Genomic DNA, 7,802 nt, shown 5'->3' on the forward strand with positions numbered 1-7,802 from the left:
GGGGGGGGGGGGCGGGGCGGGGCGGGGGGTTCATTGCCCCCAAGTCCATGAATGACTCCACGTCCATGACCACTGCCACCAAACACAAGCCCCTATGAAATTTACAACTAGCATAGACCCCAAAATGCAAAAACGTCACTGTACACAATCAGCATCACGGCTATGAGACGACTATTATCTAAATCTATGATCAGTCCTTCAGAGAACCATTTGCTTTGTAATAATAATAATACGAGTGTACCAAGTGCAATTCACCTCAACTCTCACCACACAATTTTTTTTTTAGTTACTTTTTCATTTTTATTATTTAAGGGCTGAGATTAAAAGTCATGTTTTTTAATTCTCAATCTCAACCCTTGATAGTTATAGCATCAGTTGACCTCAATCCTGCGGTGAACACAAGCATAGAGTTTCTTAAGTGGAAATTTTGGTTGTTTCAGCTGAATTTTCTTGTTTAGAGAGTTTCTGTTGTAAAATTAAACCCCCGTTCTGTTCAAAGAACCTTTGTTTAAGCTTGATCAGCTGTCTTTTCTTAACTATCAAATACAACCAAGAGCTACAAACAAGGGCAACTATGAAGCTTATGCCAATACCTACATTAGAAAGAAATAGAATATTAGCTTTTTTGGCATAATTATAAAGTACATCGAAGAGATACTGACAAGCGTAGCAACGAAGCTTATGCCAACACAGTTTTTTTTTTTTTTTTCTCAGAAGAATGCACCCTAATTACTATATATATATATATATATAAACTTATATACATTATCTTAGTTGTTGTTTTTTAAGTTCTTCTCTTAAAATTCTGTCATGTGGCTACTTAACTAAAAAATATACTTCTATCACATAAGAAAAAAACTATATGACAAAATCTTAAAAGATAAACTTAAAGAATAGCAGCTAAGTACTGTACTTAAGTCTTGCCCATAGATATAATAATAATAATAATAATAATAATAATAATAGGTGAAGCTGAGAGAAACTCAAATTAGAATTTCAAATTAGAGTTCCAATTTTGCATCATGAGTCCTAAATTATTTATTCTTAAAGAGTTATATTTTTTGATTTTAGAATAAAATGTGGGACCATATCATAAATATTTATCTAAGTGAATTATTAAGTACAAAAATCAAAGAGTCTAGAATAAATGAATCGTAAAAAAGAAAAAAAAAAGTGCTTTACAATAATTTTATTTTTAAATGGACAATGTACATTTTATACTTAATAATATCCTTACAAAATTTTTTAAAGAGTTAACAAAATATATAAATGACTATCAATAATATTTAAATTATATATATAGGAATTATATTATGCATTTTATTGTATATTTTTAAGTGTATCCATATTTATGCATGGGGATACAAGCTAGTATATATAATGAGAAACCATTACATATTTTAGAAATTCATAGCTTTAAAAACGTGTAAGTTGTAATTCTTACACCAAGTTTAATTTGAACTTATATATATATATATATATATATATATTAATAGGTAAAACTTAGAGTAAATTCAATTAGATTCTACAATTGAAGTTCAAATAGTCTAAATTCAATTAAATTCTAAATTGAATTTCAATTGGAGTTCAATTTTGTGCTCGTGTTCCATCTAATTTTTTGATTTTTGTGACAATTGAATTATTGGATGCAAAAATCGAAGAGTCAGTGCACCCTATCAAATTAATATATATATATAAAGCCAAAGTAGAGAATTCAATTAGATTCTAAATTGGAGTCCAATTTTATGCCATGTGCTCCATCTAATCTTAAAATTTTTGTGTCAAGTGAAATTATTAGGTGCCAAAAATCAAAAAGTCAAAATTCAATTAATTCTAATATAATAATAAATAAACTAAATAATAAATTCATAACATATTCAATAAGTTGACCTAATCTATATCTAATAACATATTATAGCCAAAAATGTTAAACTATTAGTTTATCTCTAATATTTTGCCACATAAGTTTTGGTAGTCCCACAATTTTACATATATTTTTTATTAATTTATTTATTAGGTCAAAATGAGAGTTTTAAACCGACGACTACTTAACAAACTAAAGAGTTTTAAATCAATTACTACTCAACAATTTGGAGAGTTTTAAACAAACCGACCTACTATTATATATATAGAGCACCACACCGAAACCTTCTATGTGATTTACCCTCTCTTGCCATTATTGCTCTTTTGTTTCTACAAACCCTTCATTCTCAACCCTCAAGGAGTCAAGGTACCTTTTATATGAATTTCTCTTTCATAGTTACTTTTGCTTTTCATATTTTTTTTTCTTTAATACTATGTGCTTGTGTATTTTTTTTCATATTTTTACTTCCATTATCCAAATTTCTAAACACCATGTTTGATTCTAGAATTTTTTTTTTTACATTTGGATTAGATGCTAAAAGAGTTTTTTTTTTTGGAGAACCAAATGCTAATAGAAAGCTAGTGGTAATGAATGCCACCAAAAAATTTTATTCTCATGTTTGACATCTTAGTTTTGTTAAATGATAAAGTATTATTATTGTATCAATCAATTTGCTTCCCCCCACCCCGCCCCCTTAAAGCCTTTGTGGAACTTATAAATTTTTCTTTCGTCATTAAGTTGTTGTATTTTGTTGCCCGATGTTTCATAAAAGTTTAAACATGGTAGAAAAATTATAGTATGCCTTTGTTTCATTTTATAAAAAAGTCACAATATGATTATTTTTTCAAAATATGTATATATCTTTGTTTGGTATTATAAATACTAATTTCATTCATTTTTAACTAACAGTAGCATTGAACATAGTAAAAATATTAAACAATCGTTACCTAAGGTATAATACTCAAACACAAATCCTAATTGGTTTAAAATTTTCTATCTAAACTCACTAAACCCATTTAAAAATTTTCAAACACTTACTATTGTCCTAAGTTCAGGTCATCCAAAAACCCATCAAATACTAGCCTTTAAGCATGTGCATTGTGCATGCTCAAAGACTCTTCTAAGGTTAATAATTTGCATTTATTATAATTTGGAAATATATTTTTTTTATTTTTTAAACAAATAAAAATGATAAACGATAGGGATACCAAGTTAANTTTTAACTAACAGTAGCATTGAACATATTAAAAATATTAAACAATCGTTACCTAAGGTATAATACTCAAACACAAATCCTAATTGGTTTAAAATTTTCTATCTAAACTCACTAAACCCATTTAAAAATTTTCAAACACTTACTATTGTCCTAAGTTCAGGTCATCCAAAAACCCATCAAATACTAGCCTTTAAGCATGTGCATTGTGCATGCTCAAAGACTCTTCTAAGGTTAATAATTTGCATTTATTATAATTTGGAAATATATTTTTTTTATTTTTTAAACAAATAAAAATGATAAACGATAGGGATAAGCAGTAACTGTAATTTCTTTTTTGAACGCGTGTTTGAAAGTGGTGTAGTGATATAGAGAAAAGTTTGGATAGGAAAAGTAAAATGAATGTGAGAAAAAAGAAGGCTAAATTTAGGAAATCTCTTAGTTTATTATTTTTTGATTTTTTAAATTGGGTTTTTTTTTTCTTTTATTCGGATGAAAAGAAATTTAAAAAAAAAAAAAAAAAACCCTAAATTTTAGGGCATAAAAAGATGAACATGAAGGAAAACAAAAATCCTAAATTTTAGGAGTTCTATTTTTTAATTCAAAAAGAAATTTGTTATTTGACATTTATGATCCTATTTCTAAAAGAAGTTACCTCTCATTAATAATGGTATTTTTGAATTACATAAAAGTTTAGTTCAAAGAGAGGAATCCTCTTATAGATAACTAGACTCATCACACACGCTTTGCAGGTGTAATAATGTTTTTATTCTTTATTTGTTTTTCTGGTTTGGTGTTATAATACTTAAAAGTGATATATAAATAACTGTGTGTATATATATATATATATATTTTTTTTTTTAAGAAGGAGGTAATTAGGTAATGTGGAATAATGTTTAAAAATTAGATAGAGAACCGTAAGAAATTGAAATCCAATGGGACATTTGAATTTATGATTGGGATAAGAATTGTGATAAGTAAAAAAAATTTGAGATTTGAACAAAAGAAAGATAATATATGTTAGTATGGATGGATGAGGATTTGTGATAACTATATAGAATTTGGATAACAAAAATTTTTGGAATGTTTTAAAGAAAAAAAAAAAAAAACCATTGAAATTATAGGATAAAAATGAGAATTTTTCATTTTTTTACATGAGGTAGGTTTTTTTTTTTTTTTTGAAAAAGTAATTTTGTATTTTTTTTTATAAAAATAATTGAAGTATTTGAATTCAAATAGATAACAAATACTCAAACATTTGAATGCAAATGGGTGATGAGAATAACGGTTTTTTTTTTTTCCTTTTGTACGTGAGATAGTATTATTGTTTTAACCTTTTTTGCTTTTTTGTAGGAAAAAAATTAAACTAAAGGGTATGTTATTTTAGAATTTGTATGAGGATATTTTGGAATGCCAAAAATTGAGAACGAAACAGGAGAATCCTCTTATTAATAGTATAGCATGCTTAGAGGCTCTTCTAGTTTTTTGGGTAAAGGTTAATAATTTACATCTATTATAATTTAGAATTATATTTTTTTTTTCAAAAAAATAAAAATGATAAATTTTAGAGATAAGCAGTAACTGTAATTTTTTTTTTTGAACGTGAAGGGAAAAAAATTCTAAATTTTAAGAGTTTTTTTTTTTTAAATTTAAAATAGAATTTGTTATTTGACATTTATAACCATATTTTTAAATGAAGTTACCCTTCATTAATAAGGATATTTTTGAATCACATAAAAATCCAGTTGAAAGAGGAGAATCCTTTAATAAATTGTATAGATAGATATAAATAATCAATTACCATCAAATATGAGGATCTAATCCTCTACAAATAATGAGAAGCTTCATGATCCACACAATCAAATGCAAATTCCAGAGGCATATCATCAAGTGCTAGGCTGAAATACAGTAAGTATACTTACCAACTAAGAGGGTAACTAGTCGTGATGATTGATTGGTAACACAGATTCTTGCACTTATGTCCAAATGGTATCCCTTGATGCAAGAACAAGTAAAATCCCCTAGACCGTTAATACACTTTTCTCCCGGGAGCTTGCAATGATTGGGGTTTTCACATTCGTTCATGTCTGTAGATGTAAAACTCATCATTAACTTAAAAAGAACTTTAATTAATCAAAAGCAATCATATATTAATGACCAAGAATTTTTTTTTTTAAGTTATAAGTGCCTTTATTCTTCTTGCTTAGAGAAAAGAAATGACATACTACTAAAATGAAATGGAAGAGTATTAAATATAAGAAGTTTAAAAGAGTTTCAATTCCTGTTTTCTTTTTTAATTGATAAATTATATCCTCTAATTTTGAAAAATTTTCAATTCAATTGTTTTTATTTTTCCTTGAACTTTAATCTATTTTCAATTCAATCCCTCTTTTTAATTATGTGCAATATTTCCGTTGTTTTTAACGCTTTCCACTTTTCAAAATGCGTTGTTTTTATGGATGGAGGTAGACAATAGACAGCAAAATTCGATTATACATGAATTCCATTGAAATTGAAGAGGAAAGAAAGACTCAATTCAAAATAAGTAGGAAACTAGGAATGGTAATAAAGCAAGGCTAGGTCAGAGCATGATAGGTTCTAGATGGCTGGAGAGGTATTTTGTTCTTCATAATCAGGTGGTCTCGAATTGACAACGTAGAGATGGAAAAGAAAGGTGGACAAAGGTGATTGTGAAAGTACTAAGTGAAAACAAGTGTAACAGAATATGTATCAATTATTTACAAAATATATATGGTATTTATTAAAAAAATTAAAAAAAATATAGGTTCAAACTCTATCTAATTTATCAAAAAAATATGTTAAAATTAGAAGGAATAATTTGTCATTTAGTTTTTTTTTTTTTCTTTTTTTTTCTTTTAAAATTAAAAAAAAAAATTTAGTGTAGATCCATAAATTAATACCTTGGCAACCGAGATGGAGGTATGGATTCCCATGGTAGCCTTCCATGCATTTACAACGGTACCCAGACCCGTTGTCGGAATCGATGCAAGTGCTATTACCTCCACATGTGTAACTTGATTTGTTCACGACATCTTTACATGTCTCAGTACCGATCGCCCAATCAAGAACTAACGGCATCTCTTTTTGGTGTTGTAGACTCTGAAGGGAATCGATGGAGAAATTGAACGTGTTTTGTTGGCTAATAAATGCATAGCCACAAGGATTGAAAGCCCCTACTTTTGTGTGTTTATTGAAACTGTGGGATTCCAAAGTAACATAGTTCAACCCATTAGGAATATCTACCTCGCAACACCCAACACCAGAGCAAGACCCGTTGACTATGTACCTAGTGTTATCACAAACGGAAACGCAGCCTGTTGAGAAATTTCCTTTATCTTGCTGAAAATTAAGGTATGCATAAGTGTCACAGCCAACGACAATGAACTTGTTTTGAGTGCTAGAGATGGTGAAATTGAGGCTCGAGTTGAGATACACTGATGTCCATATACTAAGATCCTGATCCAGCACACCATGTTTGTAACAGTCCTTGGCCATATACGTCAAGACGTTAGTCTGGCCTTCGAGGGAAAAGTTTGTAGCCGTTAAGCCTCCCAGAAGAATTGGTTGAGTTGAGTTGGTACAGTTGACGAAAAAGTTTTGACCTATGTAGCAACCTTCTCTTAGGCCAAATGGATAGGGAATTTCCACATCTCCACACTTGTCGGGGCAGTTGGGCAGCGCTATTGGAAATGCTATTGCGGCGGCTGCCAATTCAGATAACATCACAGCAACCCAAGTTAATTGTACAAGAATCCCAAGGAAACCCATATTCCCACTATTCGGTATTTTTCCTAAAAGAGGGGTAAGAGAGGACCGTGTTTGTGCATAGAAAACATTCCATACATGCTGCTTTTATAGGTGCCGGAAGCATAACTTGCATTCAAACTTGTCAAAAATGCAGTTTTTGGTGGATTTTAATTAGCGCAACAGGATAATGTTCCTTTTTTTTTTTTTTTTTTTTTTTTAATTTCCAATTTCCAGTATAAGACTAACTTCAATGTAGAATTGTTAGAGTCAGATTTAATGAATTAGATAATATGGTATGATTATTTGTCTCCACATTTGTCTAATATAAATCCCCATTTGTCCACATTTGTCCAATATAATTATTTCTCTCACAATGTCTTTGGTTCCCTTTTTGAGAGGAATATTAATTTTCAAAATATTATGTTCATCTTAAACATTTTGTTTAGATTTTATGTATACATTTTTACTGATGTAGCATTGTAATGTGTTTAGGTTGGTTTTTTCATATTATGTGTCAATTTAGATTTTTGGTTTTCATATGATGCATATACTTGGTATGGATTTGTAGTATTTTTGGTGTTTTGGCTGCTTTTAGGAAGGTTAAATTGTGATATTACTATGTCACTATGGCATTATTGGTTTTGTTGTTGTATCATGAAATTATAATAGTTTTTATAGCTAATTGATTAAGATATCATTCTTTCAATTTTCACCCTATTATAGTTACAAACTTAAAAATCAAACTTTTCTTCAATTAAAATGTTAATATGCCTTAATTTTATTAATCATGTCAATTTTGAAACTAAAGAAAAGCTACTTTCAATGACATAAAAATTATAGGTGTTGATATAGTGGAGATAGAGACTTTAGTGGTATAAGAATGTGGAAATTAACATCATATAATCTTATATAAAGCATAAATCATACAAGAAAGACACCTATGAACTAACAAATTTG

The 7,802-nt window shown here is 28.7% G+C and overlaps 1 pseudogene; it reads right to left on the reverse strand.

The window, feature by feature from the left end:
* The window catches only part of LOC112024858 (wall-associated receptor kinase 2-like), a 43,723-nt pseudogene extending 36,815 nt beyond the window's left edge, over positions 1-6,908 (reverse strand).
* Positions 6,909-7,802: the final 894 nt, after the last annotated feature.

Source organism: Quercus suber, unplaced genomic scaffold, assembly GCF_002906115.3.
Source record: "Quercus suber isolate HL8 unplaced genomic scaffold, Cork oak 2.0 scaffold_387, whole genome shotgun sequence".
NCBI classification, from domain to species: Eukaryota; Viridiplantae; Streptophyta; class Magnoliopsida; order Fagales; family Fagaceae; genus Quercus; species Quercus suber.